This window comes from Numida meleagris, chromosome Z, assembly GCF_002078875.1.
Source record: "Numida meleagris isolate 19003 breed g44 Domestic line chromosome Z, NumMel1.0, whole genome shotgun sequence".
Taxonomy (NCBI): domain Eukaryota; kingdom Metazoa; phylum Chordata; class Aves; order Galliformes; family Numididae; genus Numida; species Numida meleagris.
The window spans coordinates 44,738,605-44,766,089 of record NC_034438.1 but is presented as its reverse complement, the minus strand read 5'-3'; the positions used below and the strand labels follow the sequence as shown (position 1 = coordinate 44,766,089).

The 27,485-nt window shown below is 42.4% G+C and overlaps 1 protein-coding gene across 2 annotated transcripts in view; it reads left to right on the top strand.

The window, feature by feature from the left end:
• The window catches only part of CDC42SE2 (CDC42 small effector 2), an 87,237-nt gene continuing 62,633 nt past the window's right edge, over positions 2,882-27,485 (top strand). Inside the window, exons 1-3 of one of the 2 annotated variants that reach the window (XM_021379808.1) lie at positions 2,882-3,303; positions 3,809-3,865; positions 22,268-22,340. The gene's annotated coding sequence lies outside the window, so the exon portion shown is untranslated. Of the gene's footprint in view, positions 3,304-3,808; positions 3,866-22,267; positions 22,341-27,485 lie in introns of those variants that run through there. The other variant, XM_021379811.1, reaches the window with a different exon arrangement.

Below are 27,485 nucleotides of genomic sequence, written 5' to 3'. Positions count from 1 at the left end.
TGCATTTCTATCAGGAAAAAAAAAGCAATGAATGAAGACACTGTACAGAGATTTGACTGCAGGCTTAGAAAGAAGCAACAAAATCACTGCAGCTATTTACTGAAGTTCCTTTCTGACAGAGGAAGTGCTGAAATGGAATAGATCTGAGAAAATGCCCCTTGAATTTAGACTTGGTGAGCTTCTTTTGTTCAAAGATCTTATTTTTATGACACAGGAAAGCTCTGGGGTACTTTGCCAGGTTCAGGTCTTTACATGTTGAATGAGAAGTGATTGAACTGAGAAAGCACATGCTCCTTTCCACTCTCACCTTCCTTGTGAGTCGTGTATGTGCCTCATGCTCCCTGCTGACAGAGTACCTGAGCGTGTGCATCAAGTGTATCCCCTGTGAGTCTAAGTCAGAAAAAAAAGTACTTCTACCTATAAAGCTAAGAGGACTGTGGCATGAGCCTCCATGTGGATAGGACATGTGGAGGTCCAGTACCCCAAATCCGTGCAGATTCAGAGGGTTTGCAGGGACTTCCAGAAAGAAAAATAAAAATCTGGAGAAATAAAGGTATTCCCTTATCCTAGCTTGTTCATAGGGAAGGACTGGGGATATCCATGGTGGGAAGGTGGAGATCCCCATGGGAAGATGGAGATCCCAGTATCTTTCTTTTTCAGTAGAAGACCAAAGGCTAAACTTGCTCCTCATCCCTGCACCACCTGTCAGAGCTGTTCTTGAGGCTGGCTCTTAATGTTTGGGCTCATCTTCATTGCTGGCTGTGAACAGACCCTTGCAGACTCCAGCTGAGTTAACACGTTGCCTCTCGCAAGTTGAGCTGCATTAGCTGTCTGGGCCCCTAACTCCTTGCTTGCAGCAATAGCAATAGAAAACACCTTTGCAGAGACAGCCATGGGAATGTGTAGGGCTGGTACAGGTCAGCAGCATGGGCCTGGCCAGCTGCAGCAGCTCCATGTATTTCTGACCCCACCACTTATAGCTGCTGTCCCCACCTTCCCAGGACACCCATGGCAATGCCAGAATTAGGGAACACCGTGATGTTTGTGGGTGTTACGCCCATACCCTGTTATTTAATTGCAGCTAACATGTTCACTTTACTGTTCATTTAAAACAGAGAAAAATGCATTGTTAGATTTGGAATTATTAGACATTTTTTCCTTTTAAAAAGCATCATTCTTTTGCAAACACGATCAAAGCAAGCAATGATGGATTTCTCTTTGTTGTGTTTGGAATGCTAACTATCAAGCACTCTGGCACACAAGGTGGGAAGAATGTAGTTTATCATCAAAGGTTCATTCAAATATCAAGTTATTTCTGCCTTGACAATTTGCATGCTTTGGCATGAGGCCCTGAGGAACCAGGAGAAGGAAAACAAGATTCTGAAAGATAAACTACCTTCCTAACTTTAGATATGGAAGAAGTAATTTTAAAAAGTCATCAGTAATGAGAAAGAAATGCAGAGAACAGTCACTCTTTACTCAGAAAGACACAAGACAAGTATCTGGAAAGCGGTGAAGACAGTATGGCTGTGCCTTGGGGAACTCAGAGCATAGACTGTTGGTCAGAGCATATTTGTCCAGCTCAGTTCAATCTATTGAAGGGTTGTTGCAAGCATGGCTGGCTCTGTACACAGCTTCTTTCCACACACAACATGATCAGTGCTCTCTTAGTAACTAACTACAGCAGCCTGGCCTCTGACTGTCCTCTGACAACTTGGCACAGTATAGATGGACCTCCCATGGTGCTGCTGGACACAGCTTGGAGACATTGGGTGCTCACTGCTTTGTGATACCAGGACCAACAGGGTGCTCTGGGCACATGGCAGGGAAGGTGCCCAAGACTCTCGGGCTTCCTTCCAACTCAATTCTATGATTCTATGAATCTTTGATTTGGTTTCTGGTTTTACCACACACTATCTGTATGACCAAAGGCAAGTTTACTGTCTCCTTATGCAGCGATTTCTCATCTTGAAAATGAGTATAATAATATTTTCTCTGCATCATACAATTCTCATGAACTAAAGCCCATTAAGGATAAGGAGAAGTTTAAAAGCAGTGCTAACGAGGCCTACAGCAACACTTTACAAGCACCAGATTAATGTCCACCATCTAAATAAGTGCATGAAAAATGCCACTGCTATAGCTGATTCATACTTTAGTTTGGAAGTTAATCTTTTTTATTTTTCTTTTTTCTTTTTTCTTTTTTTTCTTTTCTTTTTTTTTTTTTTTAAGGCAATATATAGTCCCAGCAAGTGGTGTGGAGAGCTTTCTGTTCAAGACTCCAGGTGCTGCAACAGCTACTTGGGATCTGCGAACCAGTTACTGATTCACCACCACTCTGCTGTTAGTAAGACAGGGAAGGCCATCAGCATAGCGAGGGGTTCGCTCCTGTGAACGTCCTGAGGTCCAGACCAGAGCCTTCTGCACTCCCCTCTCCTGGAGCTCTGATCCGACCGCATTGGATCTCGCTAACTGCTTTCCTACGGTCTCTGCAAGGACAGCACACTCCCGCTGGTGACTAAGCGAGCAACTAACCCCGCACAGCTCTGGGGCACAGCAGGTAAGGCGAACCCTGTGGCACGCTGGGAGCGCTCGGGAGCTGGGCCTACAGGCTGTGGCAGTGACCCTCCCGTTTGACCACGGCCGCAGCCGGGCTGCTGGCAGCTCTACTGCCTGTCAGAGGCACCGTGTGCCCTAGGCGGCGGCACCCCGCCGGCCGGCACGGCATAGCACAGCCCGGCCCTGCCCGGCCTGCCGCCGCTGATTCAAGGCCCCGCCGAGCCCCGAGCAGCGAGAAGGGCCGGCAGGGGTCGCTGCGGGGCCGGGCACGCTCCTTGCCGGCGCTGGCGGCTGCTTGAAAGTGCTCCGGAGGCGGCATGGTAGGAGGAGCGGGTGGTGCATCGATTGGGCTGACGGCCAGCGGCAGCCGCCGTCGCTACAGCCCGGCCTCTTTTGTCACCTCCCTCCCTGCGCCGAGCCGAGCACGGCGCGGAGCGGGCCTCTCGGGGATCCGCTCCCCTCGCCGCAGCAGCGCTGCCGGGGTCGCCATCTTCACCTCCATCCACCCCGCCCCGGAGCCTCCCGGCCGGGCTCGCACGGAGGACGCTCGGCCGGGAGCGCGAGAGGTGGCCTGTGCCCGCTGCATGTGACCGCCCGGCGTCGCCGGACGCCCCGCCGATCACATCCGCATCCTCCTGCAGTCGCCCCGCAGCGCGGGGAGGGGCGCGGGGCGCCCGGCGGGGGGGAACGGGGGTTCTGAGGAGCGGTGGGCAGACAAAGGAGCGGGCGCCGCCGTGGGCAGCGGTGAGTGACGGCGCGGGGGTCCGCCGAGCCCGAGCCTCCGGCGCCACAGGGAGGGGCGGGCAGGGCAGAGCCGGGCTGGACCGAGCACAGGTACTGGTACCTGGCGTCGGGGCGGAACCGGTCCCTGTCCGCGGGCTGGCGCTGCAACGGGGCCGGGAGCGACGATCGGCCGGCGGGCTGCGAGCAGGGCGAAGCGCGCTGCTTTCTGTCGTGCTTTCGGGCAGGTGCCGCGGCGGGTGGGTGACCGCGGTGCGGGTCTCGGGCCCGGCCTGCGGGGGCGAGGCGGGCGGGCGGCAGCAGGCGTAGAGTGCCCCCAGCACGGTGCTGCGGGGTGGCTCCCTGAGGGCAGCGGGCTTGCGGCGGCTGCAGCCCAATAGTGCGTCCCCGGAGGTGCGGCCGTGTGGCTGCGGAGGTACGAGGTGCTGCGCCTGCCCGCTGTGTGAGGGAGTCGGCTGCCACTGGCGGCATCTAACCGTGTGCTTCTACCCACATCTTGCTGTTGTAGGCCGAGAGAATGTAAGGTCCTGGGACTTTTCGCTCTGAAGTTGATGTGAATTAAACTGTAAGTCCACTCATTCTGTTCTTAAGTTTGGATGGATGGAGGGAGGAGGAATTATTTCATCTCTCTCACATTATTATTATTTTTTTTTTTGCTACAGAAAACTTCAGATGCAAATTAAATGAACTCCTAAACAGACTTCTCACAGTTATTGCAATATATCTTTAAAGTACTGTGATAACAGGTTGCAAAACTGACATATGAAGTGGTTTGTAAATGCCAGGTGTTCTGTTTTGTAAAGCCTGAGGTTCTGTTTTTGTGTGTTTTGTTTGATGAGTCTTATTTGATCATCAAGGACAGGTGGCCGCCATTGAATCTCAGTTCAACAGGCAGGGAACCCTTGTAGCGGTAACACTGATATGCTTCCTTGTATTTAACTGTATAAATCAGGGTTAATGTGAGGAATAAGCATGTTCTAAAGAATGTTTAGTTGATGCCATTTGCTTAGGTAATCTGATTAATGATAGCTTAGTCTACGTACAAGGATGTTTCTGAAAGCTGCCTTTCACATTTGTGACATAGACACAATTTTGAAAGACAAAATAACTTACAGTGATTTTTTTAAGGTTAAAAGGAGCTGTTGTCAATGAAATTGTAGACAACGTTCAAGCAAATTATTGCAACCATTAATGAACTAAGTAGCAGCTCAAATAAGCAATGAAGTCATGCACTGTATCTAAATTCTAATATGTACATAAATTTGTTCGCCAATATATACCTCATTGCTCTCTTAAATTTAATTTTACCCTAGAATCTGGATATAGTTTTTGGAATATCTAAAAATGTTTTTCTAATATAGGAAATATTTTCAGCGCAGTTTCTGCTTTGAGGAAGGGAGGCTCTCATTCTCATAGCACATCAATTATCTTGTGTTCAAGACACTTCCTTGTGGAGTTTCTGAGTATCTAGACCAAAGATGTTTAGGTCAGAAACTGAGAAATTGTATTGTACAGTCTATGAAATATCCTAATCAATTTCTGCACAAGATGAAGAAAACTGAAACTGTTGGCAGGTGCAGTTTGTTGTCCAGAAATGCTGCAGCTGTATCAGATGTTACCTTTTATTTAAAGCTATAAAGCTAACCACATGCAGACAATATACCTATACTGTCATACAACCACACAAATTACTTTGAAGAATCCTGGTAGTTCTGACCCTGTAAACATATCGGGAGTTCTGTGGTAGTTTGCAGTGTGGCCATCTAGGGGAAAGCCTGTGGAAGTGGTGCCTTGTCATGATTCAAAAAAGAGAAATGAAAAAGTTTCAAACATCCTGTCATGCTTTCTGCTGTCAAAAAAAAAAAAAAATCTAGGTTGGGCTGCTTTAGAAATACAAGGGGGAAAAGGAAAATACAGTTTATGTTCTAAGTGACTTTCTGAATGTTTTTTCTTTTTTACTGTTACTTTTCTTCCTAGCTGTCAGAGCATTCATTGCAGTGATTAGAATACTACTCCTAAAGTAGCATCAAGAAATTGCATTATGTCCTGTGGAAGTGTTGCAGTAAACAAGAAATATTAAATGTTCACACTTAATGTTTTTTTCCCTAGTGTAATCAACACTGTTCTGCTTTTCTAGGAGTAGTGGTTCGTGGTAGTAAAATAGTGTGTTAATCAGCAGCTCCTGGGGAGGAGGTAGTCTAGCACCTGGTAACCTGAACAAGCCTTTTGGAGATTGCTCAAACCCTTTAGATGCTGGTGCCAGACCTTTTGACCCTCAAAGGTGGAGTATGGAGGTGGTGGGGGTCTCTTTTTTTCAGTAAGATGTTTTGGTGGCAGTGCATCACACTATTATACAAATAAAGATGACTTTTTTACACTATTGACATATGAATTACAAAGAGAATATTTCATTATGGGGTATATAATTGAGGTGGCAGTTTCTTGGAGCTGAAGAATTTTTTTGAAGTTAAGAACAGTGCAGAGAGATTTGGTTTGTTTAATGTGATCATAGACCAACCTTTAGGTATGAAATGTAAAGCTGAATTAAATTACTCAGTGATATAACTAATTGCTTCCTGAAAGTACCTTTCTTGCAGGTCTTTTTGTTTGTTTGTGAACTTGGCTTGTTGTGAAGTGGCAGATTGTACGTAAGCCTGCCACACTACAGTAAGAAAATCTCTTGCCAGTCTGCTTTGCACATGCAGTAAAGACTCACTTTAGCTCTGCTTTGTGTGCGGATATCATTGGGTTCTGGTCAGTGTCACTGAGCTCTTGGTTATAATCCAAATACAACTGACTTTACCCAGCTTTGAGTGATCCCTTGGCTGTTCAAATTAGTTTTCAGTCTTAGTTGCGGCTCTTGATTACACTTGGGAACTTGAGTGTAGGAGCTGATTAGAAATTTTGCATCAAATATACTGCTTCAACACCTGTTTTGAGTAGGTAGGGTTCTATTTAACACTAAAAACTGTTGCTTGGCATAAACATGCACCTGAATGGCCTACTTATCTTTGGTCACCTCCCCAAGTCTGGATATCTGTTTCTCAAGGTATGCCTCTCTGTATGTGGAGATAAGAGAAAATGGGTAGTCAGTAGCGTGGCCCTTCTTACAACCTTGCTAGTACCTTCCTCTGTCATGCTAATGAAAACGTGTTTGCTAGTAACTACCACTAACTACCCTATCTTGAATATTAGTCTCATTATGTCTCCTACTAGTAGCATTTTTCTGCAAAGCAGATAACTGAGATGTATGAAAATGCTATCCACTGTTCTGATGCCTTAGGTACAAAGAAAGGCTTTCCCGAATTTGCAACAGGTTTGTGGGTAATTTGCTGCTATGTACTCCATATATGTGGTTGGTACATATATGCTCATTTTCTAAAGCAATTTTATCAATTCTTAAAGCATACTTTAGCAGGGTTAATATTATGGTGGCTTTTTTAGCATTAGGGCTGTTTTGCTATTTTTCTGTTGCTATAGATGTGCTATAGAAGCTAAGTGTATATGATGATGACTGCACAAGTAAATAATTTGTTGTTGGTCAAGAACAAACTTTTGAATGAACTAGACTGACATACACTTGGGAGTGGAGAGGAAAAGGGAGCATGAAAGGAGAAGTGTTTTTGTAAAGCATTCTGGATAGGTTGGATTATTAAAAAAAAAAAAACAATCTCAAGCATCTTATAGTCACTTAAAGATTTCAGGATATTTTGCTGATGCAAGTCAGTCTTGCATTATTAATGTTTCTTTTTTTATTGCATGACTACTGATGATGTCAAGAAATAGTGGTAAGTTCAAGACAAAGCTACCAGAGAAAATTAACAATGAGAATGCTGGTTGGTTTTGACAGAGAATGTTTTTGATTATTTTTTTTTTTAAATGTTCCAGGAGATTGCTTTGTGGGAGTCTGTTCTCAGTGCTTGTTGTGTAGCTGGGTGATGTAGTGCTTGAGGACCCCTTCCATCTCTTTTTACTTCTATGTGTTGTGAGCAGTTGTAGTTTAATTTTTCACCTCAGCTTCTTAGTCTAGTGATAATTACTGTCCTACTAAAGTTTAACCTGGCAGGCAGCTCAGTGCTACACAGCCATTCACTCACTCCCAGCTCCCAGTGGGCTAGGGGAGGGAATTGGAGGGAAAAAAAAAATAGAACTCATAGGCTGAGATAAAAGCTATTTACTAAGAAAGAAAAGGAAGAGAGAAATAATAGTAATAATAATTATACATTTTCAAAACAAGTGATGCACAACGCAGTTGCCCACTACCCACTGCTGACCAGTGTCCAACCAATCCCTGAGCAGCAGCAGCCCTGGCACTGCTCTCAGTTTTATAGTTTTTTTCGCATGATGCCACATGGTATGGAATTGTAAAATCATAGAATCATTAAAGTTGGAAAAGATCTCTAAGGTCCAACCACCAACCCATCCCTACCACTCCCACTAAACCATTTCACTTAGTGCCACATCCACATGTTTCTTGAACACCTCCAGGGACAGTGACTCCACCACCTCCTTGGGCAGACTACTCCAATGCCTGAGCACTCCTTCTGAGAAGAATTTTTTCCTAATACCCAACCTGAAACTTCCCTGGTGCAAGTTAAAGCCATTCCGTCTTATTCTATCACTGTTACATGGGAGAAAAGGCCGACCACCACCTCACCACAGCCTTCTTTCAGGCAGTTGTAGAGAGCGATAAGGTCACCCCTGAGCCTCCTCTTCTCCAGACTAAACAATCCCGGTTCTCTCAGCCGCTCCCTGTAAGACTTGTGCTCCAGACCCGTTACCAGCTCCACTCCCCTTCTCCAGACATGCTCCAGGGCCTCAATGTCTTCCTTGCAGTGAGGGGCCCCAAACTAAACACAATACTTGAGGTGCAGCCTCACGTGTCCCATAATATATGTATGTCTCTCACAGAGAGTTGGTCACCTTGTTCCTACTGGCGACACTACTTCTTATGCAAGCCAGGATGCCATTGGCCTTCTTGGCTATCTGGGCCCACTGCTGGCTCATGTTCAGCTGTCTGTCAGCTAACACCCACAAATCCTTTTCCACCGAGCAGTTTGCCAACCACTCTGCCCAAGCCTGTAGCGCTGCATGGGGTTGTTGTGACCAAAATGCAGGATATGACACTTGGTCTTCTTGAAGTTTATACAGTTGGCCTCAGCTCATTGATCTATTCCAAGGACCTTCCTACCCTTGAGCAGATCAACACTTCCTTCCAACGTAATGTCACCTGCAAACTCACTGAGGGTGCACTCAATCCTCTCATCCGGGTCATCAGTAAAGATATTAAACAGGACAGGCCCCAATACTGATGCCTGGAGAACCCCACTAGTGACTGGTTGCCAGCTGGATTTAACTCCATTTACCACCACTCTCTGGGCCCAGCCCTCAAGCCAATTCTTTACCCAGCAAAGAGTGTACCTGCCCAGGCCACGGGCTGCCAGCTTCTCCAGGAGAATACTATGGAAGACAAAGGCTTTGCTGAAGGCTAGGTAGACTGCAGAATATCCCTTTGGCCAGTTTAGATCAGCTGTCCTGACTCCACCCCCTCCCCAGCTCCTTGTGTCTCCCAGCTCCCTTGCTGGCAGGACAGTATGAGAAGCTGAAAAACTGAAACGTCCTTGGCTCTGTGGAGCTCTGCTCAGCAACAGCTGAAATATCTGTGTGTTATCGACATTATTTTTCTCCTAAAGCCAAACCATACCATCATACCAGAGACTATGAAGAAAATAATTCTGTTCCAGCTGAAACCAAGACATATCCCAAGGGGAACATAAGTTTCTCTTCACAGCTTATCTTCTCTTTTCCAAGAAAAGTAGAATTTTTCATGCCTGTAGTGAAGGCATAGTTAAGTGAATGCTCTTCCATCTTCCTCATCAGTGTTATAATAACAGACTGGTTCGGGAGAAGACATGAGAAGGAAGACTTAAGGTGTCAGTGTTATCATCAGCAGATCTTGCAAGCTTTCTGAGAGAATAAATCATTTTAACTTCCTCCTCTGTCTTACTTAACTTGCTCTCCAATCAGATCAGTAATGTTTGTTGTAAAACATCTAAGCAAGAACGGATACCTCCTCTGTGCACTTACAGCAGTGCATCAGAGTGATACATGGGAGAAAGCAAGCTGCTGACATCTTCACAACCTGAAAAGCTAGAATCTGCTGTTTATCATGTTTCAGAATTAGGGTTATTCAACAAACAGCTCAAATGGATGTCGCTGGGTTGCTTTGCTTGCTTATTTGGCTGAGGTTGAAAATATGGCTCATAATATAGGCCACCATCTAGTACTGTCAAGAGTCTGTCCTGCTGCAGTTAGCTGTGCACCATGATTTGGTACTGTGGTTATTAGAATAGTGTCAGTTCCATGCTCTGCTGGGCAGAATTTGAATCCTTTCCTCACCATATATAGCTGTATCAGAAGTATTACGGCTTGCGTTAAGGCTTGTTTCTACTATATAAACCACTATCTCTGCATTGGAGGAGATGTTCTGGAGAAGAAATAGTGATTCATCTTCATCATGGTAAAGGATAAAATTTCATATAAATGGATGAGAGGTTCCTAATTCTAGGAGAAAGTCACATACGCTGATGACAGTTCTGATCCAAAAAAATTTCACATCACAACAGAGTATGGTATTTACAGTTGTTTTTAGGCAAACAGAGACAAACTAACTATCTCTAACCAGTTAAGCTAAAACAGAGAGCTCTTTGTTTTATCTGTATCTGAATCACAGTATAAGGGCAAAACAATGCATGAACCAAGTAACTGCTGAAGTGGGAAATTTCCATATTAAATTTAGTGCCTTTTCTGTCTAAGAGTAGGCTTATTTTTATATGTTTTTTTTTAATCACTATTATTTTTCTTTCACCTTTTGGAAAGGGATTTTGTTCCTCTTTTAGTCATCAAGTGAATTTGGAGAATGACTACTTCACACTTGCACAAAGGCAGAACTTTCATAAATTGCCTTTCTTGTGAAAACAGTCATAATTAAACATCGAATTGCATGCAGAAAGCTCTTTGTTATTTTTATTGGTTGCTTTATCTTGCAGCTCATGATAAATAACTCTTGTGCTGATTGATAGCATGTCTTTTAATTGGCCCCATGTGGTGCAGCTATTCTTGTCAAACACCAGTTGCTAAAGGAACTCCACCCACTTCTTTAAAGCTTCCTGAGAACAAGTTTTTGTTTGAGCTTCTTAACCATTTCAGTGAAAGCTAGCTTGGCCAGATCTTCCATATTGAAGTCCTTTTCAAATAAGCTGTGTTTTGTAAGGTTTACTCTTGAGAGAGTCAAAATAAAGTAAAATTGATTTAAAAACCAGTTTGAATTTAAGATCTGTGATGTTTACTTGAACTCTGTAAACAGATTTTGAGATCTGGTATATACTCATTTCTCTGGTCAAAAGTTTGTGTTGTAGAGGTTCAGAAGCAGGAATTTGGCTAATTTTCCATGTCCAGGAAGTCAGTTTATTTAAAAGAAATATACTAATACTGTTTTAAGTAACGTCTAATTTTTATGGGGTGAGGATTGTGGAGTGGTCCTCAAATTATTGTCTATTTGATATTTCATGTGCTCCCAAATTTTAATGAGTTGCAGTAACTTTATTAGTTTAAAAATACTGACCTACTGAGAGTTAAAGAAGCACTGATACTGGATCAAACTCTGCAGTGCAAGTTCTGATATGGTTCATCTGCATTAGATGGCCTGTGAGAACAGACTTTTTTACTCTTCTGTTTTTTAGAAGAATCATCTTGCAAAACCACCAGGAATGTAGTGTTAAAATGTTCTATGCATTCAAACAGGTTGGTGGGGGCTTGTGAGAAGTGCCTGTGCCAGGAAAACTGGTTTAAAATGGTGGAAATGTGTAGTCCGACTAACATTGCACAGTAACCTGTGGAGCTGAGCTATCTTGACTGTGTTCTGGTCATCCACTACATTTTGCTTTTACAACTCTGCTGTTTGTAGTGTGTCATATTAGTAATACTTTCACTGAGGTATTTTTTTTAACACATCAGGCCTCCTTTTAAGAGAGTGTATGTGGGAAATAATGACTTTGAACTTCTTTGTCTTTGAAAACAAGTTTTGTATTTTGAAGGCTGTGTTTGGTGAAGTCTGAGGCCATTTGTGTAGGCAATCACTAGCTGTCCAAATAGCTCTACTCAATAGACTCTTTCTTTACTTGTCAAAGGAGTTCTCTTTTAGACATAACTTTGGGATGGATAGAACTTCAAATGTTGATCTGTTGGGTTTTGTTTGTTCTTCTGTTGGTTACCTCAGAACTTCTACTTCTGTTATGTAAAGGATTTGTACTAGCAATAAGGTGACTGTCGTCCTTGTGAGTTAAAGTAGACAGTCAAAGGATTATTCATACTACATTTTGAAGGAAAAGGGCTCTCAAATCCTGGGTTGGCAGGTATGAAAACATACTGCCTTCTTCTGAAAAGCACACTATTAAATGCACCTTAATTCCACCAAAGCCTTGGTAGCATCAACCTCATCCAGCCATTTCCTTAAAAAAAAAAAAAAAAAAAAAAAAACCACCAATTTTCATGCAGTGAAAGACACCTCAGTGAGTTTTAGGCATCTATGGCTTGTGTGGTTGTAAAATAATCTGAGATAAAAGTGTTAGTCCACAGTACTTTTTCCTTCTCTTTATAAAAAGCTTACACACTAAAACACTGTAATATATGCATAATTTTTCCATAATAATCAACTGTGTCCACCTGGAATGAAAATACAAGATTTCAAGCTTTACATAGCTGCATTTCTACATTCCCAGCCTCTGGCCTATGTATTTTTCAGTCTTCTCCTTAGTGAGTTCATACACTGTAGTCCATTAAGCATCCAAATAAACACACCTATGCCACTGATGAGCCAAAGAATTTCATTAGACCAGAGAAGAAATAGGAAGGCTTCATACTGGCACAGATAAAAGATGACCTAGTGGTCAGCATTCTAAGTGCTTGACCAGTAGTAGTTTCCTGGAAGATTATTTGCCTTTTTTTTTTTTTTTTTTTTCCTAGGGGGCAGATTTCTGGGAAAAAAAAGAAGGGGGGGGGGGAGCGGACTAAATGTACACAATATGAAATATTGAAATGTCTTGATATTAATGCTTTCAAAGGATGTTTTAAAATGTTTAAATTGAGGGGAAGAGGTATTCAGAGGGAAGTTTAAGTAGTTTGCTGTTTCAAGCCATCTCCTAGGCTGTCAGTGAATACCTCCCTCTTTCAGAATTGTCTGTCTATAAACTCTGGCTCTAAATTGTCCTCTGAAGGACTTTAGTTTTGTGGCACGTCTCTGGTAGGAATGGGAGAAACTAAAACTATCTTTCTTGATTCTTACTGCCTCGGTTTACATTTAATGTTACTTTTCATAGTAATCTTACAGCCTTTTATTTCCAACTATTCACAGTGCTGAACTCATTGCCATTTACTAACTCCATTCACATTCATTGTCATTCCATTAATTGATTGATATATGGAATCACAGAGTTGTAAGTGCTGGAAGGGACCTCTGGAGATCATCCAATCCAACCCCCTGCTAAAGCAGATTCACCAGACCAGGTTGCACATGAAAGCATCCTGGTGGGTTTTGAATATCTCCTGAGAAGGAGACTCCACAGTCTCTCTGGGCAGCCTGTTCAGTGTTGTCATCCTCAAAGTAAAGAAGTGGTGCTTCAGTGTCAACCAGCTCTTTTTGACCATTTTACCTTCCAGCACCCTAACACATGGAATACCTCACTATAGATCCTTGAAGAGGTCAAAGTTGGCTCTCCTCAAATTCGGGGTTGCAGTCTTTCTTGTTGCCTTTTTTCTTCCATATAAAATCCTGAACTCCACTATCTCATGGTTGCTGTATTTAAGGCTGTTCCCAGCCTTTTCATTCCCAAGCAGTCCTTCCTTGCTTGTAAGAACAACATCCAGCAGCACACTGGCTCCTCTATTACCTGTGTCAGAAAGTTATCTTCCATGCACTGCAGGAAATCTGGACTGTGTGTCCCTGGTAGTATTTCTTTTCCAGAAAATATCAGGGTGATTGAAGTCTACCATAAGAGCTCATGCCTGTGATCATGAGGCTCCATTCTTCAGTCTGAAGAAGGCTTCATCAGCTTCCTCTTCCTGATCAGGTGACCCATAGAAAACACCCACAGTGATGTCACCCATATTAGCCTGCCCCTTAATTCTCACCTGTAAGGTCTCCACTCATTCATTATTAATTCCTAGGCAGAGCTTAATACCAATAAGAAGCTTTATGACTATATAATCTACTGGCTATCTGTAGGCATATGACTGAAGATATGAAGGAATTTCCAAATAAGGATTTGCTATTGACTGGAATGGGAGGATAATTGAAACTATGTGCATAGATGCTATATATGAATAGAGACATGTAAATAACTCAGCAGATGTAAAAATAATCCTTTGTATCATTTCCTTTTCTATTTTTAATAGTTTGCAAAAGGATTAAAATGTCTGTTAATAATCTGATGACGATAACAAAACCCAAGATATACTTTATCATTTTCTTATGGATAAATTTATCAAACTGCTGAAGCTCAATGACTTTGTTTCTTTAAATGGAAATAACTGAACGTTTGCGGACCATTTAAATATTCATGCATTGTAAATCCATGGTCTCTTAGCTTTCTTAGCTTAGAAAATATTTTTCCTTAAGAAGCAAATGCATTTTTAAACTTCCTCTTTAAGTATAGTATCTTAAGGCAAGTTCATCAGATTTGAACCTTAGAAAATTCTGTATGGCTCCACTGATCATTTTCTCTCTCAATTTGATACACTTATTAGTAATGATGTTAGTTTTCTAAAGTGTATTAATTCTTATGATGCTCTTCTAGCTACCCCATCAAAACAGACTTGTTTGACATTTGGGTTTTCTAAAAGAATGTGTATCACTTTAATAGAAGCACTATACTAATAGATAAATTTCATCTTTTAATGACAATCTATATGTCATTTGTTATACTGAATTTTACTTTGTAATCTTTATTTTCGTCAACAGCTTTTATACTGAGTTTCTCAAATAGGATTATATGACTTTTAGGTTGTCATGAACTAAGTAAAGAAATGATCTTAGCAGATAATGTCAGGATGAGATCACATGTAAATCTTCCAAAACCAGAGATTCCTTGCAAATACTTAGTTTTAGCTCTTATTTAGAAATAGAGAAAATGTATTGAATTGTTAACTCTGGAAACAAGGCTCTAGACAAACAGAAAGCTTCAAGTTCTCATGCAAATGCCAGCACTTGGACAACTGTTATTTATAACTAACATTCTTAATGAATGAGTGATATGGGTAAGTGGGCAATAAGCTGTTGAAACTTTTTATAGGAAATGGTTACAGCTTAATTGGTAGCTGTCCTCGGCAGTACCTGCAAACAGTATTCTTATTGCTCTGCTGGCTGTTGCTCCATGCCATTTAATTTAGGAGCATTTCAAAACAGAAGTCTACCACTTAGGGAAGTGTTTTTGTCAATTGAATTGCCTGCTAGGATGTGAGTTTAGTCTTAGTCTAGGCTTCACTCATCCAAGACTCTAAATAGCTGTAACATGACAATTTCAAACTAGTGGTCCAGATATCATTTGTAACTGAATTCTGAAAATGTTGCATGAGGATGGCTTTCATATTTTGTTGGTGTTGCTTTTACCATATGGTCTTAGATTTTGAATGTTATAGTCTGGGAAGGTCAAATCCATATATTTTCTACTTAGTCTATAAAGGGATGAAGAGATACATTTGGCTTAGGATTTGTAAATATAGATATTCATACATCTATAACTATCTTGTTTATTTAAATATTGCTAGATACTAAAATTGCTTATACAGAACTGCAGTCTCAACATGTTTTTAGGATGTCACATATGCTGCTAATGACCTTTTCATGTGTACTCTACTAACATCTCACACAGCATCAGGATATTTAAGAACAGTTGTCTCAGTTTTTTCTCAGTAAAACATATATGATATGAAAACTTAACACAATGTAACTCTTTATCCTGTTTCAAATTCTGTTGCATTCTATTTGAGTGGGAATGTCTCTGTTCTACTGAAGTTAAATTTATAGGTTCTTCTATAGTTATCTCATCAGTAGGCCACAGATAATTTAGGTGAAAGTAGCTAACTTTCAGTGACAATTCAATTACAGAATTGAGGTCTACTTTAAAAAAAGCACGTCTGCCTTACTGGCTTTCAGTATTTTATTTAGCTTTTTAATTAAACTTGCTGGGCAACCAGTGCAATGTCACATGTTATAAGCTGGTTATTGTACAAGGCTGTTTTGTATAGCTGTTTTGTACAAGGAACAGCTTATCATGATACAGTTATTTTATAAAGTGGAAGAAAAATCCCCCAAACCCAACTTACAGATATTCTGAGTACAATTAACGTGGAGGCAAGTTCTCATTTGGTCGTTTTTGTCCTATTTTGCAAGAGTCTGATCATATGTGAACTTTTCAGTGAAAGTGTGTTTATTATTACCAACTGTTTAAGCTTTCAGTGCTTCAAAGTCAAGGGAACTCATAAGTATTAGTCACTGAAATGTTTTTCCTGTGTGTCTGCTGCTATGTTGGTATCCTACTTTGCTCTGACTTATTAACGGAACTGCAGGACCTGTAGTTCTCCTGCTCCTTAATACCTCTACACCCTTTTTATAGTCAGTTGAACAGTGTTCTATTAATTGAAGTGCACTCTTGTCTCTTACTTGTTCTTCTGAAATATCTAAATATATACACAATATAATGCCAGAGTTGTTATTTGACTCCTTAACTGGAGAAAGGAGATAAATCTTGTTCTTTCCACACTGCCTTCCTGTGTAGCTATGTAAAAAGCTTTCATAAAGGCAGTTACAGCTAATTCCTAGTATCATCTCCATTGTTAATCATAGAATCCTTAGTGTTGGAAGGGCCCTCTGAAGGCCATCTAGTCCAGCTCCTCTGCAATGAACAGGGACATCACATCTAGATAAGGTTGCCCAGGGCCTTATCCAGCCTCACCCTGAAAGTCTCCAAGGACAGGGCATCAACCACACCACTGGGCAACCTGTTCCAGTGCCTCACCACTCTCACTGTAAAAGATTTTTTCCTTATATCTAACGTAAATCTACCCTCTTTAAGCTTGAAACCATTTCCCCTTGTTCTGTCACCACAGACCCTGATAAAGAGTTTGTCCCCTTCTTTCCTGTAGCTCTCCTTTAGATACTGAAAGGCCGCTGTCGGGTCACCTCACAGCCTTCTCTTCTCCAGGCTGAAGAGCCCCAGCTTTCTCAGCCTGTCCTCACAGGAGAGGTGTTCCATTCCATGGATCATTTTTGTGGCCCTCCTCTGGACATGCTCCAACAGGTCTATGTCTGTCCTGTACTGAGGAGTCCACATCTGGAAGCAGTGCTCCAGGTGAGGCCTCACCAGCACAGTGTAGAGAGGCGGGATCACCTCCCTTGCCCTGCTGGCTGCACTGCTTTTGATTCAGCCAAGGATATGGCCTTCTGGGCTGCGAGGGCACATGGCTGGCTCAAGTCCAGTTTCCCATCCACCAGTACCCCCAAGTCCTTTTCAGTAGCGCTGTGCTAAGTCCTTTCATCCCGCAGCTTGTGTTGGTAATGGGGGTTGCCTCGACCCAGGTGCAAGAGCTTGCATTTGGATTTGCTGAACCTGATGAGGTTCTCCTGGGCCCACTGCTCAAGCCTGTGTAGGTCCCCTGGATAGCATCCTGTCCCTCTGGTGTGTCGTGTCAACCACACTCCACAGCTTGGTGTCATCAGCAAACTTGCTGAGGGTGCACTTGACCCCACTGTCAATGTCAGTGATGAAGATACTAAAGAGTATCAGTCCCAGCACCAACCCCTGGCAGGCACTGCTCATCACTGATCTCCATCCAGACATTGAGCCATTGACTACCACTCCCTGGACTCAATCCTGCAGCCAGTTCTTTGTCCATCAAACAGCCCACCATACCAGAAATCCATATCTCTCCAATCTGGAGAGAAGGATGTTGTGGGGTACCATGTCAAAGGCCTTACTTAAGTTGAGATAGATCACTACAGTGGCTCTTTCCTTGTCCACTGATGCCGTGACACCATCATAGAAGGCCACTGGGTTGGTCAAGCAGGATTTGCCCTTCATGAAGCCGTGCTGCTTCTGCCTTATCACCTCCCTGCCTTCCATGTGCCTTAGCAGAGCTTCCAGGAGGATCTGTTCCATGATCTTCCCCAGCGTAGAGGTGAGGCTGACAGGTCAGTAGTTCCCTGGGTCATCCTTTTTACCCTTTTTAGAATTTAGCATGATGTTACCTTTTTTCCATTCACCAGGGACTTCACCTGATTGCCACGACTTTTCAGGTATCATTGAGAGTGGCTTGGCAACTACATCAGCCAATTCCCTCAGAACTCTGGGATGCATCTCATCAGGATCCACAGACTTGTAGATATTCAGGTTCCTCAGCTGGTCAGGAACCTGATCTTCGCTTACTGTGGGAGAGATGTTGCTTCCCCATTCCCCTCCTACCAAACCAAATGTTTGAGGTTTGTGTGGAAAGCAGTTATCAGAGGAGACCAAAGCAAAAAAGTTGTTCAGTACCTCAGTCTTCTCCTTGTCTGTTGTTAACAGCCTGCCTGTGTCACTCACTGGGGGAGTATGCCCTCCTGACTTTCCTCTTCTGGTTGAGGTACCTGTAGAAGCCTTTCCTGTTCTTCTTGGCATCCCTTGCCAAGTTCAGTTCAAGCTGGGCTTTGGCTTTCCTGACCCCATCCCTACACAGCCTAGCATCTTCCTTATACTCTTCCCACAGTACCTGTCCCTGTTTCCACTGCCTGTGGATTTTCTTCTTGCTCTTCAGTTTGACCAGCAGATCCCATTCAGCCATGCTGGTCTCTTGCCTTCTTTTCCTGATTTGCTGCACCTGGGGATGGAGAGCTCTTGCACCCTGAGGAACATCTCCTTAAATATCTGCCAGCTCTGCTCCACACCCTTGCTCACAAGGATAGTTTACCAGGGTGTTTTGTTGACTAACTCTGTGAAGAGATGGAATTTAACTTTCCTAAAGTTTAGCTTCCTAATTTTATTCTTCACCTGTCTCATATTCTTCTGGAGTGTGAACTCAGCCATAGTGTGGCTGCTATAGCCCAGACAACCTCTAATCCTGATGTCACCAATCAGTTCATTTACATTGGCGAGCAACAGGTCCAGTATTGCATCCCCCTCCCCCCACAGTGAGGCTGTTCTATTACTTGACTCAGGAAATTATCCTCACTGCATTCCAGCAGCCTCCTGGATTGCCTACAGCTCACTGTGATACTTTTCCAGCAGATGTCACTTGCGATTGCAATGCCTCCTGTAGCTGGAGGTGGAAGGCCACATCAAAAAGCTCTGCCTGATCTGGTGGCCTGCAGTAGACACCCATCACAGGGCTGCCTTTGCTGCCTCTGTATCTAACTGTCACTTATAGTCTTTCGACTTGGTAATGACTGTTCTTTAGGGACAGCTCTTCACATTCTATTCCTTTCCTGATGTAGATAGCAACTCCCCATCCCATCCTTCCTTGTCTGTCCCTTCTGAACAGCTTGTAGTCATCAATAGCCTCACTCCAGTCATGGGAATCATCCCACCAGGTTTCGGTAACAACAACTATATTATGGTTTTCTAGTAGCACAGTAGCTTCCAGATCCTCCTGTTTGTTTCCCAAGCTGTGTGCGTTGGTGCAGAGGCACTTCAGCTGGGCAGCTGGTCTTGTTACTTCCTTAAAGGATAACTCCTCAGTTCCTTTTAGGTATTTCCTTTGATTTTCCCCAATGCCTTCTTCTGTTGCCCCAGCAGTCACTGCCTCATCATCATAGTGTTTTGTATGTGCTGCAGTGTTGCCAGCACCTCTCACGGCAGGTCCTTCAAGGCCTCTACCAGCACCTTGTCCCTCTAATATACTTTGTTATGTCTTCCCACACCTTATCATGGGAAGGCTCACTATCCCCCCTGCCCACTTCACACCTAGTTTAAAGACCTTTCAGTGAGCCCGGCTAGCTTTTCCCCAAGCTAGCCTTCTCCCTTTTTGAGAAAGGTAAACCTCATCTGGTGCCCATAAACCCAGTGCCATGTAGGTTAATTGGTTGTCAAAAAAAACCAAAGTGCTGGCAACTGCACCAGCCACAAAGCCACGTATTTAAAGATAAGATCCTTTGGTTTGTTTCTGAGTCCTTAGCCAATGCAGGAGGCAGAGAAGAAGAGATGATCTGTGGCATTCAATTCCTTTAGCCATGGTTCCAAGGCCCTGCAGTCCCTTTTGATAGCTCTTGACCCACAAGTAGCTGCTTCATCTCTCTCTGTATGGAAAAATAGTAAGGGGTTGTGGTCTGTTGGCCATACCAAGCTAGGTAGTTTCCTGGTGATGTCCCTCACCCGAGTTCCAGGAGGACAGCAGACTTCTCTAAGAAGAGAGTCTGCTTGGAATATTGGACGTTCAGTTCCGGGGAGGGAGGAATTACCTACCACCAATACTCGTCTCTTCTTCTTGAATGAAGTAGTCTTGGTGTTGGGGGAGGGCCTTTCCTAGTTTATTTTTTTTGGCATGTCTAGACTGAGTGGGCTGTTACAACACACAGACCAGCCTTCCACATCCAGAGCCTCATACCTGGAGGGGTGGAACAGTCAAGGAGGGTTTTTGTTTTCAGCTTTGGGCACAGACTTACCTCCATCTGCTCTTTTCCTTTGTGCTCTTGGCCCCAGCTTTGCAATTTTTTTCCTCAGCCTGATGTTATACAATCTGCCTTGAGTTTTTGTTTTTTCCTTTGAAATAAGCTGTTTGTGTGTGGATGAACTGTGGTTTCCCCGCTCCTTCTTTCTGTTCCTGATGATACTTTTTCATCGTGTAGCTTGGCCACAAGGCTGAGCAGATCGTCTACCTGCTCACACCTCCAACAGCTCTTCTGACTGCTGCCCCATGAAGACAGTGAGAGGCTCACGCACTCTATGCAGCCGGAGGTCTGAACTGCTACATGGTTGCCTCCGAATTCAGTTGCAACATCTTTCCTGACAGAGGCAGACACCCTAGCTCTCCTTCGGGAGGGATACCATGATTAAGTTGCGGTTCTTGGAGGGTAATAATCCTGCACTTCAGAGTGTGACGACCTTGAACTTTGCAGGTGATAATCACCTAATGAACCTAGTCCTCAGGGTACTCGTCCTGTCTGCCTGCCCGCCCTGCGCGTGCTACCGCGCCGCGCCCTTCTGACGCGCCACGCCCTCTTTGCCCGGATGTCCTGTTTGCTCCGCTCCCTAGCGGTGGATTTTATCACCCCCCCAAACCCCCCCCCCCCCCCTTCTTCGTCAGCGCTACTGGACGTCAGGGGCTGCTCCCACCCTTCCCAACGGCTTTTTCCGTGGGTCTTTGTCGCGGATTTTCCTTTCTTTGAAGGTTCTTTCGGTGTGAGCTTCTACGCAGCCGATCTGCGTGTTATTTTTTTTGACCTCCCAAATTTCTATCCTAGTAAGAAAGTTATCGGTTTTCTGCCTGTGACATATGGCACTGTTCTGATGAGTTTCCTCTCTTCCTTACCTTCCTTCTCAGCATTTTTCTCTTTACATTTTTTTACTTTTTAAATCTGGTTTACGTCAGCCTGAGAAAAAGCAGAAGACTCAGTTCCTTAGTTTGCGAACAATGAAGGACTGAAGTATGACAAGCCCCTACTGAAAATAAGCAAGCAAATGTCTTTTCATTTAGTGTGACAGATAGAACACTAAGAAGCTCAGGAGTAGAAGAGATTTAAAATAAAATAAACATCTTAAAAAATCCACAAAATATCGTTTAACACAGGAAATCCATAGCATTTAATTTACTATAAATTCTGCCATATTTTACATTAACATTTTGAACTGGATTGTAATTTTCTGCTTTCCTCACATCTTCTGTCTGTTTAGAAGCCCAGTTCTAATACACAAGTGTAACTGAAACAGTTTATCATTACAAGTAGATGCTCTATGAACACAGGATTGCTTGTTGTTATTGTTTTGGATTTCAGGTTGTTTTTGTTGTTGCTTTTAACAAAAGTTTAGCACCAGTGAATAGTCCACTGGCTATAACAGTTCTGTAGCAGGTTCTAGTGCAGCAGCTATTCTTGTTAACTGGAGACAGCTCTTCTGAATCTGTTCCCTTTCTGCTACTGCTTCCAGTACTTGTAATCCATCCTTCCTTTTACTGAGAACTGCTGAGCTTGTTAACAGATGTCATGGATGATAGTTAATGACAAAATTCTTTGCTCGCAAATACATGAGTCTTAACTGAAAATTTATGCATTTCTTTTATATAGTTCAGGAAATAAATGGTTTATACAGTCTGGCATTACCAGTGATCTGAAACCTGATGAGTGAGATGGATTATCTAGCTGGACTTGCACACAGAATTGGTTAGAACATGCATCTGGTTTGGTCCTTTCCACCTGCCCCTGATAATATTAAGATTTGACTGTAGCAAAGAAAACAGCCAGAGCTAAGCAAATCTTGCATTTGAACTCCAGTTTCTCAGTTACTTCCTAAACTGTTACTATATGTATATGTTAAAAACATATGGTAAATTTATGCACATAAATACATGTCTGTCTATATATAAAACATATAAATGTACTTTTTGAAAATGAATTTTGTATTTCCTCAACTCTTGTTTGAGGAAATAAATTAGTAAAGAACACCAAGAGTGCACAAGTCAGTACTTGCAGTAAACACTGCAGTAAACAAGGAAGCCTCTTGTCCTTGAATTCATTCGTTGGTGCCAGGAGCTTTCAACCTTTTGTGAGTTATGGTATTTGTGGTGCTTTGCAAAGGAAAAGAGGTGAAGAAAATCCTGATTTTGGTCTGACTGCTTATCTCTTGTGTTTTCTTCCTACTAACATGAATTTATGTTGTTCTGTGCTATAGATAATTTATAGTGACAGCTGTAACAGATACTTACAGTATTTTCTCCTCCACTTTAGAATTGGGGATATCTTCAGTGAATAACTTGCTGCTTACAGAAACAACTAAATTAACTGAAGTTGTGAAATACAGGTAGGCAATACAGCTGATTTATTTTTCATTTTAAATGTTCAGCTAAATGTGGATGATGAATCTATGAATATTCATTGTGGTGACAAAACCATCAAGTCATTATAGAGTTTTTAACCTTACATAGATTGGATCTGATTTCGTGGCACTTTTCATGAATTGTAAAAAATCATTTTGATTGCCACCCTTGTGATGAGTCCCTGATGAAAAGTCCAGCAAAAATATGATATGCAAATTTCCTTTGTGCTTGTAATAAAAACATTGATTAATATTCATACCTAATTCAGAACAACTTTAACAGGAGATCCAGGTGCTTTGTGACCCTCAATTAATTTAATGAATTATTTTTGATAGCATTAAATTGTCTTATTTCCCCAACAGACTCTGGTATTCCTGGTATGTGCATCTGCACATGTTTTATGTATTTTTTTTCTCTAATTATTGTACTGAAGTATATTCTCTTTGGCTTTTCTGATTATTTTATGTCAATTTTACATACCTATTTCATTGTTCAAATTAAGATTTTTTAATATGTCTTCTGTATCTAATTCTTCAGAAAAATGATAGAATACTGGTTTTCTTTCATGACTATAAGAATTTAACTTAAATTTAATATCATATGTTACTGCTTATGCTGAGCTTTGAAAGACTCATTCAGCTTGAGTATACTACTTAATTCCCAACAAGTACTTATGCTTTGGTGTGCTCTTACGTAATGTAGATTAATGGCCGTTATTTTTAATAAGCTGAGTTCACCTTCAACAAAATTCCAGGATATATCTATTCCTGTTCAACTTAAATAGTTGATATAATTGCTGCACATTTATGTAGGATCAAGTTCAGTGGATTCAGTTGATTCAAAAGGTTTTAAATTATACTTTAATGTTTTCCTTTACTGTTTTCTGTTGTCTAAAAATTCCTAATGAACTTTCAAGAGAGATTGTTAGATAACAGTACTTCAGGAAAAGCAAAAAAGTGTCACATATGTTGCTTCCTCAGGAAGAGATGTGTCTTGTCAACACATTACAGAATTCTGTTCCTAGAGCAGAGCATGCAAAATAATATTTAATTACTCAAGTACTAAGAAATAAATATTTCTATTTTACATCATGCTTTCTGCTTCTGAGCACCATTCATGACGTTTGTAATTTGAGTGGCAGTCAAACTTGATGATTTCCCTTAAAAACAGTCAAAGTCAGCTGAATTTCATTTAAATATTTTTTAATAGCTAAAAAGACTTTTTTAGCTTTTCTTCTTTTTCTCTTTTCTTCTTTCTCTCTCCCTTCTCTCATCTTTGTTTGACAACTCTGAAATGTTTTGAGTAAGATTGACGATACCAGGCATGTTTGGGCTGATCTTTCATGTGGAGCATTTCCTTTCCATGAGCATATTTGCTTTTTTCAGTTGTGATTTTGCTATTAGTTGTAAGTGCTCTGCCAGAGAGCCTGGGAAAGGAGGATTCCACACGTGTATTTATCCTGGAGAGTTCTGTAACAAAGAGAGAGTTTTTATTACCAGCATCTGACGCTGGAAGCATAGGTGGTATCGTACAACAGGGGCAGGAGCTGCACCTTCCTCCTTCTGGCTCCAGTGTTTCATCTGTGGCCTGCTTCATGCTGTTATGTCTCAGGAGCAGATCTGGAAGCTTATATACCCATCCCATAAAAAGTGTTTCGCTGGGGAGTTGGCATAGCATGTGGAGATGGGAAATCTCCATAGTAGAGATTCTGTCAGGAGTTTGGAGAGGAAGGTAGAGAGAAGGAAATGGTATTCAGATAAAGTAATAACACACACACCCTGTGGAGGTTGGTGGAAGTGAGAGAAGAGACAGCAGGCATTTGGGTAGCAGTTTGTAGGGATAATAACAGCAGGTGAAAGATTTTGGTGATTTGTGATTGAAGAGGAAGACCAAGGAAAGGAGGAAGAATGTTTAAGGAGAACAGGGACTGTACTGCATGTGTCAGGAGGGCTTATGCATGGGTGAGAGCTGGCGCAGGAGCACACCAATGAGGAAGTGAAAGGACTCGAGCATTGGAGACAGCAGTGATACACTGAGAGAGAAGGGGGAGGCAAGAAGCAAAGAGAATTACAGAATCACAGAGTTGTAGGTGCTGGAAGGGACCTCTGGAGATCTTGTAGTCCAGCCCCCTGCTAAAGCAGTTTCCCCAGAACGGGTTGCATAGGAAAGCATCCAAACAGTTTCTGAATATATCCAGAGAGGGAGACTCCACAAACTCCCCGAGCTTCATATGTTTCAGTCTGTGCCCATTACCCCTTGTCCTGTTGCTGCATACAACTGGAAAGAGCCTGGCTACACGCACTTGAGTACCTCCTGTTATATATTCATAAGCATTGATAAGACCCTCCCTCAATCTTCTCCAGGCTGAACAGTCCCAGGTCTCTCAGCCTTTCCTCATAACGGAGATGCTGCAGGCCTCTCATCATCTTTGTGGCCTTCCACTGGACTCTCTCCAGTAGTTTACTGTCTTTCTTGAGCTCAGGAGCTCAGAACTGAACACAGGACTCCAGATGTGGCCTCACCAGGACAGAGAAGAGGGGAAGGATCACCTCCCTCATCCTGCTGGCCACACTCTTTTTAATGCACCCCAGGACACCACTGGCCTTCCTGGCCATAAGGGCACACTGCTGGCTCATGGCCAACCTGTTGTCCACCAGCATACCCAGGTCTTTCTATGCACCCTAACCTGTACTAATGCATGCGGTTATTCCTCCCCAGGTGTAGGGCTCTGTATTTGCCCTGTTGAACCTTATAAGGGTCCTCTACACTCAAGTTATCAGTATGTCCAGGTTTTGCTGAGTGGCAGCACAACCTTCTGGTGTGTCAGCCACTCTTCCCAGCTTTCTGTTGTCAGCAAACTTGCTGAGGGTGCATTCTGTCCCTTCGTCCAGGTCATTGACTGGACATGGTTGAATGGACATTGTCATTGGAGGGACATTGTTGAACAAGACCAGACTCAGTACCAGCACCTGGGCAACCTTGTGAGTTACAGGTCTCCAGCTAGACTGCGCTGCTGGTCACAACTCTCTAATCTCTGCCAGTAGGCCAATTTTCAGTCCGCCTCACAGTCTTTTCACCTATCCCATACTTCCTAAGCTTACTTATGAGGATGTTATGGGAGACAGTGTCAAAAAACTTGCTGAAGTCAAGGTAAATAACCTTCACTGCTCTCCCCTCATCTGCCCTTCCTTTTGCTATCAACAGACTTAAAGACCTTCTTGTTGTCATGTTATTTTTAAGTATTTTTCTGTTCAGTATGACAGTTTATGAGATGACGGTGCAAGATAGTGCTGCACCACCAAGGCCATTCCTTGCTGCCTTGTTACTGGAAGGCTGTAACTTCCCCTTCCCTTGTGACCCTGCAATTGTGTGTCTGGACTTGCATCTTCAAGTAACCAGACTTGTCACATGATTTTGATTTTTTGATGGTTTTCCAATAATGAGGGGATGGCATTAAGGCTTGTGGCTCTTCATCAAAGTTAGTATATTCCTCACCTAGCCTTATGATATTTTTAGACCAATATTTCCCAACTGCCTGGAGCAAACTCATAATGTTCTGGGAAAAAAAAAAAAAAAGGTATTTTCCTTGTGCATTCCACTATTGCCACCTACCACTTATTTTACTAAAATTGTGAAGATGGAGCAATGGCAAAAGGGTAATTTCAGTTCACTTAATTTAAATTGATGTGTGCTCTTCACTTTAAAAGCAGCGGAACAAAATGACAGATTATTTTTTAATATGAATGACTGCTGTTTTTCAGCTTAGCTTAAGTAACTTCCATTCTTCATTCAAAAGTTTCCACTAATCTTGCAGAATAACTTCTTGCAGTAGCACAGGTGCAAAATTGTGCTCTTCTGTTACTCAGTTTTGCGTGCTCATGTGTACAAATACTCACATTTCATTACTGCTGTCCTGTGCACCAACTGTGTTTCTGTCTTCCACTTCAGTTGCTGAACTTGGGTCAAATCACTGGGGTGCAGCTGGATTGTGTGACTAACTCACAGGGAAATAAAACCAACAGAACTGCTTTTTAAAGAACTGTAATACTTTGTTTACTTTTCAAAGTAAAACTTAGGTGATCCAGAGCAGTGTTAATGCAGAAGTCCGCAGTTTGACACTTGCTGTCGCTTTTCACAGTAAAGTGCAACCTGTGGTATTAAGACACTGATACTTTTTGCCAAATGGAAGACATAAAACAGAAGAAAGTCAATGAAGTCCATCAGTAAGAAAATTGCTGTAATAGAAGCCAGCTTTCATTATGCCTGTCTCTTTGAAGAGAATATTAACCAAAAAGTAGGATTGGAGAGTGTGGCAGGAAAATTGCTTGATATTTAAACTGAATACTTAAACTGCTTTGTCCTTCCTTGTGGGTAGCCCTCCTGTAGTCTAAGGGCTACAGGAAGGGCTCAGAAAGCCTGAGGCTTCGCAATAAATGCTGCCAGAATGTATAACTGAAGTATACCTGCTTAATGTTCGATTACTGCACTTTGGAATGTTGCATGTACTCTCTGAGAGATCCTTCGTTTTCAAGTTTTGTATTTTGACTTCTAACTAGCTATGGTATGTACTTTATAATAATATTTAAAATCTCTCTACCAGATGGGAAAGTTCTATAAGATTTTTTTTTTCCTTTTTGGAAGTACAGACATATGGTGTAATCTTGGATAAGTTTATATATAGTGTGAAATATGGTTATATGTGCTTCCTGCCCTCTTAAGCACAGCATACTTTGCTGTTGTATTTTCAGTTTTTATGTCCCAAATGCCCCAAGCCTTCACACTACATAATGCTCAGGACAGGCTCCCATCTGCAATTAGCATGCTGAGGAAGAATGTACTGAAACTACTTGAGCACTGGCATCTCAGAGTGCAGAGGAGGGCGACCAAGATGATCAGAGGGCTGGAGCACCTCTCCTATGAGAAAAGGTTGAGGGAACTGGGTTGTTTAGTCTGGAGAAGAGAAGGCTCCGGGGAGACCTCATTGTGGCCTTCCAATATTTGAAGGGAGCGTATAAACAGGAGGGGGAACGATTGTTTGTGAGGGTGGATAGCGATAGGACAAGGGGGAATGGTTTTAAGCTGAGACAGGGGAGATTTAGGTTAGATATTAGGAGGAAGTTTTTCACACA